This window comes from Aegilops tauschii, chromosome 7 (genome assembly GCF_002575655.3).
Source record: "Aegilops tauschii subsp. strangulata cultivar AL8/78 chromosome 7, Aet v6.0, whole genome shotgun sequence".
Lineage (NCBI taxonomy): Eukaryota > Viridiplantae > Streptophyta > Magnoliopsida > Poales > Poaceae > Aegilops > Aegilops tauschii.
In genome coordinates, this window is record NC_053041.3 from 561,833,518 (window position 1) to 561,851,577 (window position 18,060).

The window sequence follows — 18,060 nt, forward strand, 5'->3', positions numbered from 1 at the left end:
GCAGCCAACCAAGTAGCTAACAGCACTGCCATGGCAGCCAACCCAACCGCATCCACCAATCAGGGCGAGGGGCGCGTCATCGGTCGTCCACGTCGGATCTTGCAGCCCAATCGCAAGTATGTGGGCCCCGCGTGTACCAACGCTACTTAAGGAAGGAAAGGCCAGGGAAACAGACATCCGGGCTTGGATCAGGAACCCGGCACGGGATCCACCTACTTTCCCCTTCCTTCTTCCTCTGTAAGCTGTAATCGAGAGAGAGACTCGTGTGTATCCCCAACCTGTAGCTGTGTAAGAGAAATACCATGAGCATGATCTAGATCCTAACAGGAAGTGGCGCGGTAGGTGTGGCGGCAGCGGCACTTGCAGCGCGCCAAGGATGTAGCCGTGATTGTCGTCCAGTCGTTTTGAACCATCATGCGTGCCACGCAACACAAATATCATGGCCATGGTGCAGACGGAAATTTAAAAAGAAATTCACGGCTGCCCCGCAATGAAAGAGAAAACACATAGAATGTGTCGTAATGTGTACGCCGGCAATAGTGGCTGTCTCACATTTGGTAATGCGCACCTGAGGACGAGGTCGCTAGTTCGACTCTGCATGCGCGGTTTTTTTTACTTTGTGAGAAAACAAATCGAGTCTGACGCTCATGTAAAAAAACAAATCGCACCACCCACTTCGGATGAATAAAACCCGCCTCGCTACACGGACGTAAGCATACGTATACGTAGGGCGCGTGCGGGTTACTTTTACCAATACGACTATCATGCCTTTACTAACGAAGAGGTATCGGATAATCTGAGCCCTCCATGTGTTTAGGGGGGTCAACAAACGGACGCGCACTTTGTCCGCTATTTGTCTCTTTGAACCGTCCGCCCACTCGTCGTCCTTTTCCTTTTTGCGTTTGGGTCGGCCTTGCGCCAACAAGCAGACCCATTTTTGTCCTCGTGGTCGGCTTGCCTTGTTTTTTCAAACAAAATACAAATATTTTACGTAGTTTCACAACCAAACAAATATATTATACTTTACAAGCCAAATAAATATATCATACTTCCCATCCCAGAATAAATGTCTTCATCTTAGTCCATCTTTATACTAAAGTTAATACAGAGTTGAAACACTTATTTTGATACGGAGGGAGTAGTTTACAAGCCAAAAATAAATAAATTGTCTCAAATACATCTAAAAAAGATACATCTATTGGTTGCCAACGTGAGCCCACATATACTCAACCAAATCATTTTACAGTTGAATGCGAGTTTTCCAATCACGCATTTGAGGATGTAATTGGACGAACTGTGCAAACGTTCTAGTCCTCCACGCTCAGGTACAACATTGTCACCCTGAAACTAAAACCCTTGGTCGTAGATACGTTTCGGGCGCATAATATTATGCATGATCACATAATCAGTCATCACCTCCCACAACTTCTTGGTGCTCCAAGTTCTAGCAGAATACCGAACAATGTCCCATCAAGATTGCAGAACACCGAAGGCACGCTCCACATCCTTCCCGACACTCTCTTGCGCTTGGAAAAATCTCTTCCTCTTCTCTCCTACAGGGTTGGAGATTGTCTTCACCAGAGTAGTCCACTGAGGATAGATACCGTCAACTAGATAGTATCATTTGTTGTAGTTTTGGCCATTGATGTTAACATTGACCTTCGGGCAGTTGCCTTCGACAAGCCTTGCAAACACCGGAGAGCGTTGAAGCACGTTGACATTATTTGTGAGATCCGGCCATGCCGAAGAAAGAGTACCAAAGCCAGAGATCTTGTGAAGCAACAGATTCGAATATGACGGCGCAAGCTTTGACATGGCCCCTATACTGCCCCTGTCAAGCAGAAGAGCAGTTCTTTCCAGTGCATACAATCTATGCTACCAAGCATCCCCGGAAAGCCCCTGCTGGCATTCCTCGCCAACAAGTGGGCTGTATCTGTAGCATTTAACTCTCTCAAGTACTCGGGGCCAAACACTGCTATCACAGCCTTGCAGAAACTATACATGGAATTTAGGCATATGGACTCGCTCATAGGGACATACTCATCAATGAGATCACCGGGAACTCCGTATGCAAGCATCCGTATAGCTGCAGTTCATCTGATAAGAAGAGAAGCCAATCTTTACAAGTGCGCCCTCCTTGCATTCGAAATACTTATCGTATGCCACCATCCCCACACGGATACGGTTGAAAACATGCCTAGCCATACGGAAATGACGTCAGAATAGGTGATGTTTGAAGGGCGGGTTGGGTCTCGAAATAGTCCTTCCATAGAAGGAAATGGCCGCTCTCTCGGGTACGATTCAATGCTGGAGTGTGCCCTAGGATCGAGCCCCAGAACAACGGCCGCTGCCTACTAAGGTGGTCATGGATGACCAACACAGCAGCCACAATCTCCTCATCGTCGGATGAAGAATCATCCGAGCCGCAAATGAAATTGTGGAAAAAAAACTCGTCGGCAGAGTCCATTTGTACCTTGTAGGCAAACCGTCGAACAACTTGCAGGCATCGTCGAAGAAGCAGGCCGGTGAAGAGTGGCGCGCCTCCCATGGACTAGGTAGCTGGCCTGGCGGCGTCAGACGAGCGTGGCGGTGTCGTCGACATGGGCGGGCCCACCTCAATTCAAGGGTATTCAGTTGAATACCCATTATTTTTGCCAAAAAACTAGGTATATATAATGTATGTACTGTGTATGTTCTTTTTTTAGGTGAATATACTGTGTATGTATGAGGAAAAAAAACTGTACAACTGGAGAACATGGTGGAGGAAGCAGCAAGTGATTTCTTCAAGACGGCGCTCTTCATTGTTGCAGCTAGATCCAATGACATATTTTGGAGTATCTTTCGCCTTCAGGACCGTTCTTTGGATGAGAGAAGCCTTATCCTTCAGACTTTCTGGACGTGTTGGTGTTGGTTTCCAATCTGTCATTTTATCAGAAGGTTCCGCCAATTTATCACTACTGTAGTTTAGTGTCGGTTCTTGTTTGCTGAGACCTCTATTTTCTTTCCATCGATTAAGAGGCTAAATGAACTTGCTTGTTTAGGGGTAAAAGCCTTTTATTACTCAAAGTCCACAAAGAGTGGGATACAAGTTTGGTCATGTGGCTGGCCAAGCCACACATGACGCCCTGGAAGTAATGACAAAGCATATTTAGCAAACTTGTGAGCTTCAACATTAGCCTCACGTCCTTCAAACGTAATTTACTAGTGGGTGGTGCTCTATGTCTAATCTTTCTGATTATGGCACCGTATTCTCCCTGGCTTCCCTTGGCTAGATCTTCAACCACTTGCTTGCAATCGGATGCCACGATGTAGTTGTGTTGGTTGAGATCTTCTGCCAATGCCACGGCTTCGCGACACGCAATTGCTTCCAAAGTTGATGCATCCCAGACTCCTACAATGACGAGCGCTGAGCTGCCCAGGAAGGAACCCTGGCTATCTCTGCATATTGCAACGGCTGAGCCTCCTCTCTGCGACCGAGTGCCCGCATCTACATGTATCTTTGCATAGTTTGCCGGGGGTGCCCTTGGTCGTACTGCCATTGCATTCCCCGACGTCGCCACGTGACCTTGTTTCTTGGGCTTTCTGAGCACATCAAGATCTTTTATATACCTCGTTATGAAGGCCGATATCGCATGTGGAGTCTGAAATATTCCTTCATGTATGGCTTTCCTCCTAGATGTCCAAACAGCCCATAGCGTCACTGCCACCAGAGTGAACTGCTCGTGCGAGAGGGATCCCAACAAGTTGAAGAGCCAACTCTTGGCTCGGTTCTCACTTGTAGCAACAATAGCACTGCCTAACTCCTCATCCACGAGCACCCAAGTGCATCTTGAGACGGTGCACTCGAGCAGGGAGTGGCGCCAGGAGTCCGGAGCGCCGCATAATCCACAAGTGCTCGTCGTCGACATTTTTCGGTGTGCCCTCACGTCTTCGGTCGGCAGCGACTGTTTTGAAAGTCTCCACAGAAACATGCGAACCTTCGATGGCACCTCCGTCTTCCAAAGGGACTTCCAGGAGATGGAATCTGCATGCGATGTTGAGGATCCCGGGGCACCATCCAACCAGGCTTCTCTTCACTGCATCGTCGCCACGAGCATATTGTATGCTGGTCGCACCGTAAACTGACCAGAACGCTCGTGAGCCCAACACCAGAAGTCCTGCATGGGTGTCGTAGGCAGTGGTATGCTGAGGTTCAACTTGGCGTCAAAAGCAAGGAACGTAGCATTGATCTTTGGCCTGTTCCACGTTGCATTTGCATGATCTATCAATTCCGAAACTGTGACTGGTGGTGCAGTTGCCAGACATCCATATGGTCTCATCATCTCCGGGCGGGGGAGCCAGTTTTCCGTCCAAATATCCGTGCTCTCTCCGTTACCAATGCGCTTGATTAAACCCAGCTTTAAAATATCGCGTCCCTCAACTAGAGCTCTCCAAATCTGACTTGGATGACTCCCGAGTGACGCTTCTAGTATGCTTGAATTTGGGAAGTAGATACTCTCCAGTATACATGCGCTGAGGGAGGTGGGATCCTGCAACATACGCCAAACTTGTCGAGCTAGCATAGCTAGATTAAAAAGCTCGAAATCTTTGAAGCCAAGACCTCCCATACTTTTTGGTTGAGTCATCGCATTCCAGGAGACCCAGTGTGGTTGGCGTTGACCGTTCTTACTCCCCCACCAAAACTTCCTGATCAACATGTTCAGATGCTCACATAGACCCCTTGGCAGTTTGAAGCAAGGCATGGAAAAGACTGGAATTGCTTGAGCCACAGCTTTGACCAACACCTCCTTGCCCGCAGAGGACATAGTCCTCTCAACCCAACGTTTAATCTTATTCCACAATCTGTCCTTCAAATATTTGAACGCACCATTTTTTGAAGCTCCCACATCTGTGGGCATGCCTAAATATTCCTCACTCAAAGTTTCATTGGGGACGTTCAAAATGTTCTTTATATCATCGCGGACCACTTCGGGGACACCTTTACTGAAGAATATGGATGACTTGTCAAAATTTATCCGCTGACCTGTAGCAGTGCAATAGATATCCAGCACTTGGTTCACCTCGGTAGCCCCCACACCGTTTGCCTTGAAGAACAACAGGCTGTCATTAGCGAATAGTAGGTGGTTAACTAGTGGCGCCGAAGGTGCCACTTGGATCCCACCTAAGTTGGATGAGTCTCTTTGTGATTTTAACAGACACGACAGGCCCTCTGCTGCTAACAAGAACAAGTATGGAGATATCGGGTCCCCTTGTCGGATACCACGTGAAGGACAGAACTCCTCAAGCTTCTTACCATTGAACAAGACAGAAAATTTCACTGAAGATACCATGCTCATAACAATATCCACCCACCTAGGGGTGAAACCCAGCTTCAGCATTATTGCACAGAGATAGGCCCATTCAACTCTGTCATAGGCCTTCATCATGTATAACTTGAGGGCGCAGGACTGATGTTTTTTGGCTTTATTCCTCTTCATGAAATGCAAGCACTCATATGCCGTTATGATATTATCTATAATTAATCTGCCAGGAACAAAAGCTGACTGCTCTGGTGAGATAATATCTGGAAGTATTTGTTTGAGTCGGTTGGATATTACCTTAGACGCAATCTTATAGAGAACATTGCAAAGACTGATTGGCCTAAACTGTTTGAGGAGTGTGGGGTTTTTTACCTTGGGAATGAGGACCAAGATGGTATCATTGATGCAAGCTGCTGACTCATTACCCTCAACAATTTTGAGCACCACTTTCGTGACCTCTTCTCCACATACCTCCCAGTGACGCTGGAAAAAGTGAGCTGGGTATCCATCCGGGCCAGGAGCCTTAGTTGGGAACATTTGAAACAAGGCACACTTGACCTCCTCATGGGTATATGGAGCATTCAGGAGAACATTCATATCAGATGTTACCTTGGTTGGGACATGTCGCAGAACTTCATCCATGTTTTGCACCCCTTCTGACGTATACAAGTTTTTTTAGTACGCCGTTGTCAACTCCTCCATCCCGGCTGGATCCTCAATTACTTGTCCTTGTTCATCTTGCAGTGATTTGATTTGATTTTTACGACGCCTTCTGCTGGCCCGCAAGTGTAAGAAATAAGTATTTTTGTCACCATGAACTAGCCATTCCACGCGCGCTCTTTGGCGCCAAAGCATTTCCTCGCGGTGAAAGAGCTCCACCAATCGGTCAGTGATTTTTGTCTCTTCCCTGGTGGGGTCGGATCTACCTGGAATGGCGCACAGGAGCTGTAGCTGTACTTTTAGCTGGGATATTTCCTGCCGAACCGATCCAAAGCTTTGCCGATCCCAAGCCGACAGGTCACCAGCCAAGTCTCCCAGCTTTTCATGCAATGATTGCACACTCCCTCCATCCTGCATGCTCCACCTGCCCACTACAGTGGTGAAGAGGGATTCCTCTCTCTCCCACATGGTCTCATACTTAAATGTCTTGGGACCCGCCCTGCATGCATGCATGCTACGTAGCGTGAGAAGGATCGGGCTATGGTCGGAGCCGGCTATCGTCTTGTGATGCAGTGTAGAAGCCGGCAACGCTATCAGCCATTTCGGATTAGCCAGACATCTGTCCAGCCGTACGCGGGTGTAGGTGCCACCAGTAACCTTTTTTTCGAATGTCCAGGTTGTGCCCGTGTACCCTATGTCAGACAATCCACAAGTGTCGACTGCCTCACGAAAACCATCAATCTGAGCTTGGCTTCGGCTTCCAACGCCGTCATGTTCGCTAAGGTTCAGAACTTCGTTAAAGTCACCAATAACCGCCCATGGCCTATTATGCGTCTCGGCTATGTTTTTCAGGGTATTCCACGTGTTCTGCCTGTTGGGTACCTGCGCCTCGCCATAGGCAAAAGTGACTCTGACCTGAATATCCACCATATTGTCAACTAGAGCATCAACGTGATACCTCGAATAACCAATTATTTCCACTTTTATTTCATCATTCCAAAAGATACAAAGACCACCACTTCATCCAGAACTACTCACTGCATAGCTTTTATTAAAACCTAAACCTTCCGCTAGCTGTTCTACCCTCGAACCTTCTAATTGTGTTTCAAGAATAAAAAGGATCGAGGGGGCAAACTGCCTCGCAAGAGTGCGAAGCTCACGAACTGTCGCGGCTTTGCCAATTCCGCGGCAGTTCCAGTAGAGGAGACTCATTGCACTGGGCGAACCCCACCTTGGGGCTCGCCAAACGCGCATCAGGGGTCTTGCTTTTTTTTGAGGTGTAACTAGGGATTTATTCAAAGTTCAAAGAGTTTGGAATACAAATAATGTCCGGGACAGTCCCTAGCCACACATGGCGGCCCACGTCAAGAGTCGACGCGGCCTTAGCTAATCTATGAGCCTCACTAATACATTCCCTCGGTTCATGACGAAAGACAACCTGCTCAAAATTCCTTCTGCGAATAACTATCTCATGCAGAATTGGCGCATAAACTGCAGCTGTGTCTCGGCTCATATTGGTGATTACTTCGGCACAATCAGAGGCGATTAGAAGTCGCTGAACATGCAAGTCCTGGCCCAAGGCCAAAGCCTCATTGCATGCCCACGCTTCCAAACTGGCTGGGTCAGAGATTCCATCGAACACAACAGCTGATGCTCCAAGGAAGGTTCCATTGCAGTCTCTGCAAATAGCTGCTGCTGCACCTCTGTTTCCACCGCGAGATAAACCTCCATCCAAATTTATCTTCACTTCTGTTTCTGCCGGTGGAAGCCACCCCCGACGCACCCGGCGCGGAAGCGCTCCTGCGTTAGCTTTCGGTAAAGAAGCAGCGGTGATCTCCAGGTCCTGCAGGTAGCGATTGATGAAACTCATTGTAGTTAAGGGACTCTGATACTCATTATCATGGATGGCTTTCCTCCTAGCCCACCAGATAGACCACATTGTGATTAGCACACGGGCTAGGTCATGTCGAGGTAGCGTGTCAAACAGCCAAAAGAGCCACTGTCTTGCGTCTTCAGATTGATTTGATATCACATGCTCAAGAGTACCTTCATCTCCCAAAGACCAGACACACCGAGCCATCCAGCAGTTGAGAAGAGAATGACGCCAAGTATCTTCGGTCACCGAGCATATCGCGCATACTGGAGATGTAGCCATCTTCCTCTCGTGTCTGGTCGATCCCGTCGGCAGAGACGTTTGGGCCAAACGCCACACAAAAACCCGGACCTTTGATGGCACCTCTGTTTTCCACCCAGTCATTCTTCGTTGCCGTTTGGTTTGAGTTGCTTGTTCGATTTTCCAACCAGTCTTCTCGCTGAAATTTAATTCCAGAGATCATTCTGTAAGTAGAACGTACTGAGAATAAGCCCCTACGATCATAGTGCCACGCCCAGAAGTCTTCATGCACTCTCGTACTAAGCGGAATATTCAGAATGACATCTATGTCTGGTGCAATGAAGGGATCCTCTAATACTTGCCTATTCCATGTCCTGGCTGACTGATTAATGAGATCAGACACCAACAGGGGCGGGTTAGCTGATCGAGAGCAGATCGGTCTCAGCTTGAAATCCCTCGGTAGCCTGTTGTGCTGCCAAATTTGAGTGTCTTCCCCCGTACCTATACGCTTAATCAAGCCCAGGGACAGAACTTCTCTTCCTTCCCTGATTGAGCGCCACACCTGAGATGGGTTTGGTCCAAGTGGCGCATCCAAGAACTCTCCCTTCGGGAAGTACCTTGATTTCAAGACACGAGCACTCAATGAACCCGGATCTTGTAATATCCTCCAAGCTTGTCTAGCTAATAAAGCTAAGTTAAAAAGCTCAATATCGCGGAAACCCATTCCACCCATATATTTTGGTTTTGTCATAGTATTCCAGGAGACCCAGGCTGTCTTCCTTTCACCCCTCTTACTCCCCCACCAAAATTTCCTCAGAAGCCCATTGATATGGTTGCAAAGACCACGAGGCAGCTTGAAACATGACATCGAATATGTTGGTATTGATTGGGCAACTGATTTAATTAAGACCTCCTTTCCTCCTGCAGAGAGGCACTTCTCCATCCACCCTTGCACATGTTTCCAAATCCTATCCTTCAAATATCGAAAGCATCCCTCCTTGGATTTGCCAACATCCGTTGGAAGACCCAAGTATTTCTCCGAAAGAGATTCAGTATGAACTGCTAGGGTCTCCTTGATCTCACCTCTCAAGCTGTCCGGAACTCCCTTACTGAAATAAATAGAGCTCTTGTTAGCATTGATTCTTTGGTCGGGGGCGTTGCAATAAACCTGCAGCAAGTCGCAGACTCTCCTTGCTTCGTCATTTGATGCCTCGAAAAACAGTAAACTGTCATCTGCGAACAGAAGATGATTGACCTCCGGGGCCGTCGGTGCCACCTTGATACCGCGGATGCCATTTTTCAGCAAACAAGATAGACCCTCTGCTGCAATGACGAACAGATAGGGGGATATTGGATCCCCTTGCCTAACTCCACAAGAAGGCCTGAAATCATCCAACACACCTCCATTAAAAAGCACCGAAAAAGACACCGACGACACGCACCTCATAATAGTATCAATGAACCTCGGGCTAATACCCAACTTCGTCATGACCGCCTTCAAGTATGGCCATTCCAGTCGATCATATGCTTTCATCATATCCAGTTTTAGCGCACAATACCGGTTACTCTTTACTCTTCTCGTTTTCATATAGTGTAAACTCTCATAGGCAGTTATAAAATTATCCGTGATGAGACGTCCAGGAACGAATGCTGACTGCTCTTCTGAAATCACCTCTAGAAGAATCATTTTCAGCCTATTGGCGAAGACCTTTGATGCAATCTTGTAGATTACATTACAAAGGCTTATTGGCCGAAATTGTCCTAAGATTTTTGGACTAGCAACTTTCGGAATCATAACAATGAACGTACGATTGATATCCTCCAGTGAGTCAACTCCATCGAGCACTCTTATGATCATACCCGTAATCGCTTCACCACATAAATCCCAATGCCTTTGAAAGAAGTGCGCCGGGAATCCATCAGGTCCCGGAGCTATTCTAGGAAACATTTGGAATAGCACTTCTTTGACCTCCTCTTTGCTATACGGCTTATTCAGGCGTGTATTCATGTCAGCATCTACCCTTGATGGTATATGGGAGAGCACTTCCTCCATACCAATTGTACCTTCCGAAGTATAGAGATTAGAGTAAAACTCAGTAGCCATGCGTGCCAGCTCCTCCGGATCAGTGCTGATTGTACCATCGTTTCTTTGTAGCTGAGTTATCTTGTTTTTTGCCCTGTGGGCACTTGCTTTTTTCTGAAAAAATTCAGTATTCTTATCCCCTTCAGCGAGCCATTTTATTCGTGATCTCTGCCTCATCATGATCTCCTCCGCCAGAGAAACTTCGATCATACGATCTTGGACTCGCTTCTCCTCCTCACTTGGGCCTACCCGACCCAGGACTGCCCGTAGGGTAGCTAGCTGATGTCGCAACGAACGAAGCTCCTGCCGGACTGATCCAAACGACCTGCGTCCCCACTGAGCTAGCGCTACAGAAACTGAACTGAGCTTGGCAGCTAGGTCCGAAACTGAAAGAGAAGGTTGATTACGGTTCCAGACTTCCTCCACTACTTGATGAAAATCTTCCTTTGTTTCCCACATACACTCATATCGAAAGGGTTTTTTAGAGCGTGCCTCATACTTGTTGCCTCCAGCTCTGTATTAAGCAGAATGGGACAGTGATCTGAATTGGCTGCTGTTAGGTGCTCAAGAGATGCAAAAGGGAACAGCGCCGACCAACTAGGACTAGCCAGCGCATGATCTAGTCGCACCCTACAGAACTCGCCTCCCCTGACTCTCTTTTCCCACGTCCAATCAAGGCCTTTGTAGCCTAAATCAGCAAGCTCACACACATCCACAGCCTCTCCGAAGCCTGCGATCTGACCACTGTCTCGAGTGCTAGTACCCATGTGCTCCTCCGGGCGCAACACCTCGTTAAAGTCTCCAATGCACACCCAAGGAAGTGTACTTTCCCCTCGTAATCTCTTCATCGTCTCCCATGTGTTATGCCTCAGACTTCTGTTGGCTTCACCATAAAAGCATGATAAACGCCAATCATCAGCACATGGTTGTGAAATCCATGAGTCTATGTGGTACTGCGAAAAGTTCTTTATTGCGAGATTAACATGATCTTTCCAAAAAAACATAAACCACCACTACGACCGTTACTTGGAACTGCAAAACATCCTAAAAAACCTAAAGTAACAGCCAATCCCTCCACTCGGGCCTTCACAAGTTGAGTTTCAACAATGCAAAGGATCGACGGCGCACACGCCTCCACGAGATCGCGGAGCTCCCTAACTGTCGCGGGGTCACCAATTCCGCGACAGTTCCAGCACAATGTCTTCATCAGGCCCGGCGGCCCTCCTCGAGGGAGGCCGCCTCTCTTGTTTGATCCACTAAAACACCTTCTTCTCCATCCTGAAGCCTTCTCTTCACAATTGGGTCCTTCTCCGGGGTGGAGATCACATCACTTGTGCTTGCCGCTTGAGATCCCCCTTCGATCATCATGACAGTACCAGCTACCCGTCCAGCCAAATGATTGAGCTGTTGCCCCCGGACGTTTAGGGTTCCATCCGCCTCAACCAGCCTCTTCCTCGCTCCCCTTTCCCCTAAACCTCCTACACCGTCTCCCTGACCCTCCACATCCATATATGCTGCGTTCCAGCTTGCTGCACCCCTGCTCCGGGATCCCCTCTCCCCCTTCCGCCCATCGGGCCTCTCCCTCCTCTACCTCTTCAGTCTCCCTGCCTGCATCCCAACCTCTTCGCCTACTACCTCCATCTCCTCTACCTCGGCCTCCTACACCTTGGGCTGTAGGCACTCCAGGCTCCCACAGCAGCCACTCACCCCACTCAAAGGAGTTTGGGCCATGAATCCCATCACCACACTCGTCTGCAACATGACCCATCTTACCACACGCAAAGCAAAAGTCCGGTAGCTTCTCATAATAAACACTGTATCTTTTATACTCCTTCAAGGTTATTGGAACAAAACGGACAAGCGGACTATTGACATCCACATAAACCCTCACCCGGAGGGTACTAGCTGGGTTGATTCTCCCCTCATTCATTATCACGGTGAAAGGTGGGTCACCTACTTTAGCTGCAACTTTCTCCACTAACTCTTTCCTTCTCGTGAGACCATCCGGCAGCCCCTTCACCCTTGCCCATACCGGAATTTTATTGAGTCTATAACCTTTGACATCTGAAAAACCATCATACTCCTGGATCACCACCGGTGCCCTCCTAAACAGCCATGGCCCTCCATCCATAATCCTCCTCCAATCACCTAGACAATGGCATTGCACCACAAACAAATTGGGTCCCTTGATGTTGAACGTCACCCCTTGAGCCGCCGACCATGCATTACGCATCTGTGACAAGAGCGCAGCGTGGCTAAAGGGTTTCGTAGTATGGACACGGAACAGGGCAAGCCAACACTACAAGAATCTTGCTAATCCATGACTGGTTCAATCTGTCACAGAACAGTGGATTACCGTCATGGAGGGATGCCTGTGACGAATTTAGAATCCGTCATGTACATCGCGTCATAATTTGACAACTGCACCATCATCACAGTTCCTGACCGTCACCGATTTGTGCACAAGCCCGCCCCAGGCCCGGGTCTCTGTGACGGACTAATCCGTCAAGGATTGACATGATGTGGCAACAACATGGTACTGACATGGCACCTGCGTGGCGCCAGCATGGGTCTGATGTGGCATCTATGTGGTGCTGGCATGGCCATCAACCCAATAATGTTTCGGCCCACTTATTTCTGTCTAGCCCGACCCAATATCCTGTTTGATCGAATACAAATGAACCGCCTACCGATCGACTAACCCCGCCGTAGGTAAGATCAGGGCTTACAGGGACGAGCCCACCCATGGAGATGATGACGAGGAGCAGCACATAAACGTAGAGCAGGAGGGCCCTGGCAAAGTAGAGGAGGCAGCGCCCATCACAGCAGCACGGCATGCAGAAGCCAGTGGCCAGCTCCATGGCAGCGGTGCCCCTGTACACTTCATCTATCAGCGCCATGTGTACCTCACCATACCTGGCCGCCGACTGAAGATGGACCCGTGGCCGCCGCACGGGACATTAGAGACTTCTCATCGGCGTCGATCTGGTTCAGATGGCCAGCGCATCATGGGAATCATCGCTGCACGTGCACTGCTTGACTGTGACCTAGGCAGGCGGACTGATCTGCGCCGGGAGGTAGTGGACGGTGTCGACCATCGTCCAGCCACAACAGTCGGACCCACCACCACCACTGTCGCCGCAGCTCGAGGACGTGATCTTGAATAGGGGTGGGGGCTACGGGCTGGTGGCTGTGGCGGTGGGAAAGATGGGGAGGGGGCAACGCATGTAGAGGGGAGGAGAGGGCATCGATGGATCGGTACAGGTAAGGCCTGTTCTGCGGCGGCGCCGGCGTGGAGCGGGCGGAGGAAGACTGGTGGAGTGGTGGCGGCCGAGGGGACGGGAGAGGAGAATGAGGAATTAGGGTTTGGTGTTGTTAGTATAAATCCGAGGCATACCGTCGATCATCCGAGGACCAAGCAATCACACGAGCACGACACCGAGATTTGTTAACGAGGTTCACCGATATGGCTACATCCCCGGGGCCTGACTACGGGTGCTCCTCCCCGTGACACCGTCACAATACCGCACACCGGCCACCCGGGCGCCGGCACACGCCGCCGGCTCCCCCTTGCGCGCCTGTGCTATTATGCTGGCATAGGTTACATCGTGTGTCTACCCCTGCTATATATGAGAGGCCTAGGATACAAGTGTTCTACTAGGACACAACTCCATATCCTATCTAAACACAATACTACTACAAGTCCAACTGTAACCTACCTTGTACACAATATTCGACACAACTCTAACAAACTCCACCTTGGCGAATATTCTCCACCACCTTGAATTCGTCAATGCGTCAAACTTCCATGTACATTGGACTTGAGTTTATCCCATGAGTACCGCTGCTACTCCAAAGACTCCATATGACTCCACCTGCAACTTGTAGTCCCTTCTTTTCTTGACCACAGTCAACACTCGAGCAAAATTAAGTTCCTTGTTACTCTAGTTTGCGCTCCCAACTTCCAGAGTATCAGTCCAAAGCCATCACACACTGATCACTGACCTGCGTGAAAGTGAACAACTCACATATTGGGTGTCACACATAAGAGTTACCTGAAGTCAACATCACCGCTCCTTTCTTGACCGCCTGTCTAAAATTTGAAGGAATTTCACCGTTGTTTGTAGTCATCCCGAGTCAAATTCGCAGTTGTCTCACCACATGTATGACCACCAGAGCCCTGGCCCGTCTCCATGTCCCGTGCATACCGCACGCCTCGCCGCTATTACCGCGTCGAGCCTCCGTTGTCCCGGTCGAGTTTCAAGGGTTGCGAAACCACACCACTCAACCCCCACTGCAGAGTACCACCGATCATCACCGACCGATGACGAGTTCCACGCTTCCATCAGACCACTGGGCTCCAGTCCGAACAACGTGTCCCTCGCTTTTTCCCGCTGAATAGGCTTCGACTCTCTGAGCTCTTACGCCGTAGCCCCTCAATCCAGCTCCACCTTCAACAAGATTCCATGGTAGATGATCAATCCACCCTCGCGCCCCGTCGACTTCAAGCTCTCATGTGCGCACCGTCTTGAATCAACCCCGCGCCATAGTCTTGTCGAAGCCACACAAACCCTCGGGCCTGTGCCACGTGTTTCCACGCCCCAGAAGTCGGTCACCATCAGCATCACACTCCTACGTCGTCGTCGCCGATCCCACCACCGTCTTCTGTACAACCGACTTGCGTCGATCCGTCATACTAGCTTGTCCGACCAAGCCGATTTTATTCGGCTGCACGACACACTCAAGGCTCCCAAATCATCTTCGTGAATTTCCATCCATCACCTGATAATTCCATCTTAGCTGACATGACTTCCCGCCACACCATCAAGCATCCTTGTTGGCCAACAAATCTTTCATCCGTGTCTGCCATAACCCAAGGTTTCAGTTCCGTGAACTTCTCCACCTCAAACCTGATACCCATTGATGCCATAGTTCTTTGTATAGCTGACCCGCGAAAAATTATGCGAGCTTTAAACGTAATGCCCCAAGTACACGAACAGAAACTCCGCACACTAATAGCCATTCCAACCAAAACTTTGACCTTTACGTGATCTCCCTTGGCTCAGCTCCCGATGCTGGCTGTTTCTATTGCCTCAACCCTTGCTCTCGATGGATGTGTATCTCTTGATGGAATTTCCCTTCCTGATTGATCTGCGTCCTCTGTGCTATGTCCATGAGGACTCGGTCCTCTATTTTGGCCCAAAACAAATCTCAGCTCAGCTCCAAGCTCCACCTGCGCGGGCCGCTGACAACGGCCTGCATGTCATCCAGCCGTGCGCCCCGCCCTGGTTCGGCCAGCACAGCCCATCAGGTCATCACGCTGGTCTGCACGTGCACCGCTCCGCCTAGTGTATCCCCTGGCGTCCATGTACCGCTGCCGCCTTGCTGCTTCCAGCTGCTGGCCCACCTTCCGAGCTATGTCCGTGTTACGTGCCGCGATCGCACGCGCTCTTCATTAGAAATCCGATCTCGCCGAGAAACACATCGCGTTGTACCGATTTCTCTTTTCAATCTCGTCTGATCGCACATCGCAGTAACCCGACGGCTTTCGCATAAGAATTCCCAATCGGTCGTCCTTGACATCGATACTGATTTCTTCGCATACCGTCTTCGCATCCAAACTGACGACAATCCATCCTCTAGATCAACATCGACGGCCTTTTCGAACCTTGCTCTGATACCACTTGTTAGTATAAATCCGATGCATACCGTCGATCATCCGAGGACCAAGCAATCACACGAGCACGACACCGAGATTTGTTAACGAGGTTCACTGATATGGTTACATCCCCGGGGCCTGACTACGGGCGCTCCTCCCCGTGACACCGTCACAATACCGCACACTGGCCACCCGGGCGCCGGCACACGCGCCGGCTCCCCCTTGCGCGCCTGTGCTATTATGCTGGCATAGGTTACATCGTGTGTCTACCCCTGCTATATATGAGAGGCCTAGGATACAAGTGTTCTACTAGGACACAACTCCATATCCTATCTAAACACAATACTACTACAAGTCCAACTGTAACCTACCTTGTACACAATATTCGACACAACTCTAACAGGTGTGTGTGTGGACTGTGGAGCTAAATGAGCTGGCTCGAAATTTTCCCACCCTGGCGCGTTGGCCACTTAAATTTTTTGCATCTCCGCGCCCTCTGTCAAACTTCAGGCGCGCCCTTTTCTTCCCAGTTTCTATAAATCGTTGAATGACTGACTGACAAGTGGGCTAGATAAGTGGGCACAACCGACACATCAGCAGAAGCCATCCATGACGGTTCATATGTCATATAAAGAAATAAAAAAGGGAGGTAGCTGGTCGATACGTGACGGTTTCTGTGACGATCCCTCAATGTCCGTCATCCCGGGGCTGCCATTTTGGGGGTCGTCCGCATCTTGCTGGTCCATGACGTTTCCATGACTGTTTTCAAGAACGTCACCCGAAATCCGTCACGGATTAACATATTTCTTGTAGTGCAACGTACATCCTTAATCAGATCATCAACTTCCGCTGAGAAATCTAGCTCTTCCTCCTCCCTTCCATGGAGCTTCATCCCTGCAAATTGATCCTCCAAATCAGGTTCAGGCCCATGGTAATCTCCATACTCCTCTTCATCTCCTCCGAATTGGTTCCGCACGTCCTGCGAACTGTGAACAAACCCATCCCTACTCCTATTCTCATCCGTAACCCCCTCCTTCGTTCCTCCCGGTCCGCTCGGCCTTCCTGCTGCCGCCAAAGCTTCCGCCGCGATCTCTTCCTCCTTGCGCCCTTGCACCTGTTGCGTTGGATCCGCCATGCACACGACTGCGCGTGACGGGCGAAGTAGATCTCACCCGCGGCCGGGTCAGTCCGGTCCTCCGGTGAGATTTTACGTGGACTCCGGTGCGGCGGCGCCGGAGGATAGGTGGAACCCTAGGAACCCTAGAGGGGTCTTGCTAAATGAACTTGCTAGTTAAGTACTTCAACCCAAAATCTCCTCGACTCCTGGACTTGGCCCATTGGCCCAAGTTGCTGTAGCGCACGCACACACGCAGACCATCGATCTGTCGACCATTGCTAAGAAAAAAATAAAAAAATCTGTCGACCATCGCCCCTCAAAAAAAATCTATCGATCAGGTCAAACGGAGACAAACCGGCACCTTCCTTACCCTGTTCTCTCCCCACGCGAGCGGTGAGCCGCCAGGCGGCCACGGCGGTTGCCATCGTCTGCTCGGCGATCGGACGTGCGCACGGCGGCCTGGACGGCTTGACGAATCCATCCCCCGCTTACCCTGGTTCTGATCCAGCAGCGGGCAGCAGCCAGCAGGCATTGGTTCAGTCTCCGGCCAGCGGCGGACCCCTCCCCCCGTCTTCATCGTCCGCCGCGGACTCCTCACCACGCGCCTCCATCCCCTCCGCTCCTGACCCGGCGATCCTCTCGGCGAATCTCGGGCCCCTCCCCCCCACCAGCCGCTGCTTGACCCTGCCTGCTGGCGGCGCGGCCGGTCGCGGGGCGCTCGCGGCCTGCCTCCCGTGCAGGCGGCCCCTCGTTTCCGGCGGCCCTCCCTCCACCCGTGCTCGGTGACGACTCCTGTGGAGGCAGTGATGCGTCCGTGGTTGTGGCTAGCTCGGGGCCCCTCGCAGCGGGTCCTTGCTGGCGCTGCTCCGGCCCCGGCGGCTGCAGGCCCGCGTCTCTCCGGTGTCCTTCGCTACCGGCGTCCTCCACCGGGCAGCTCCGTCCCCGGCGACCAGGTAGCTACGCCCCTTCCGGCTTCCCTGGCTCGCTGACGTCCCGACGGTTACGGCCACGGCAGCTCGGATCTGCATCTCTCCAGTCCTTGCTTGCCGGCGTTGCTAGACGCCGTTGCGCCAAGACCCCCGTGTGGTTCGCCTCGTCGCCCGCCCTACCCTGTACGCCTCAAAGCCC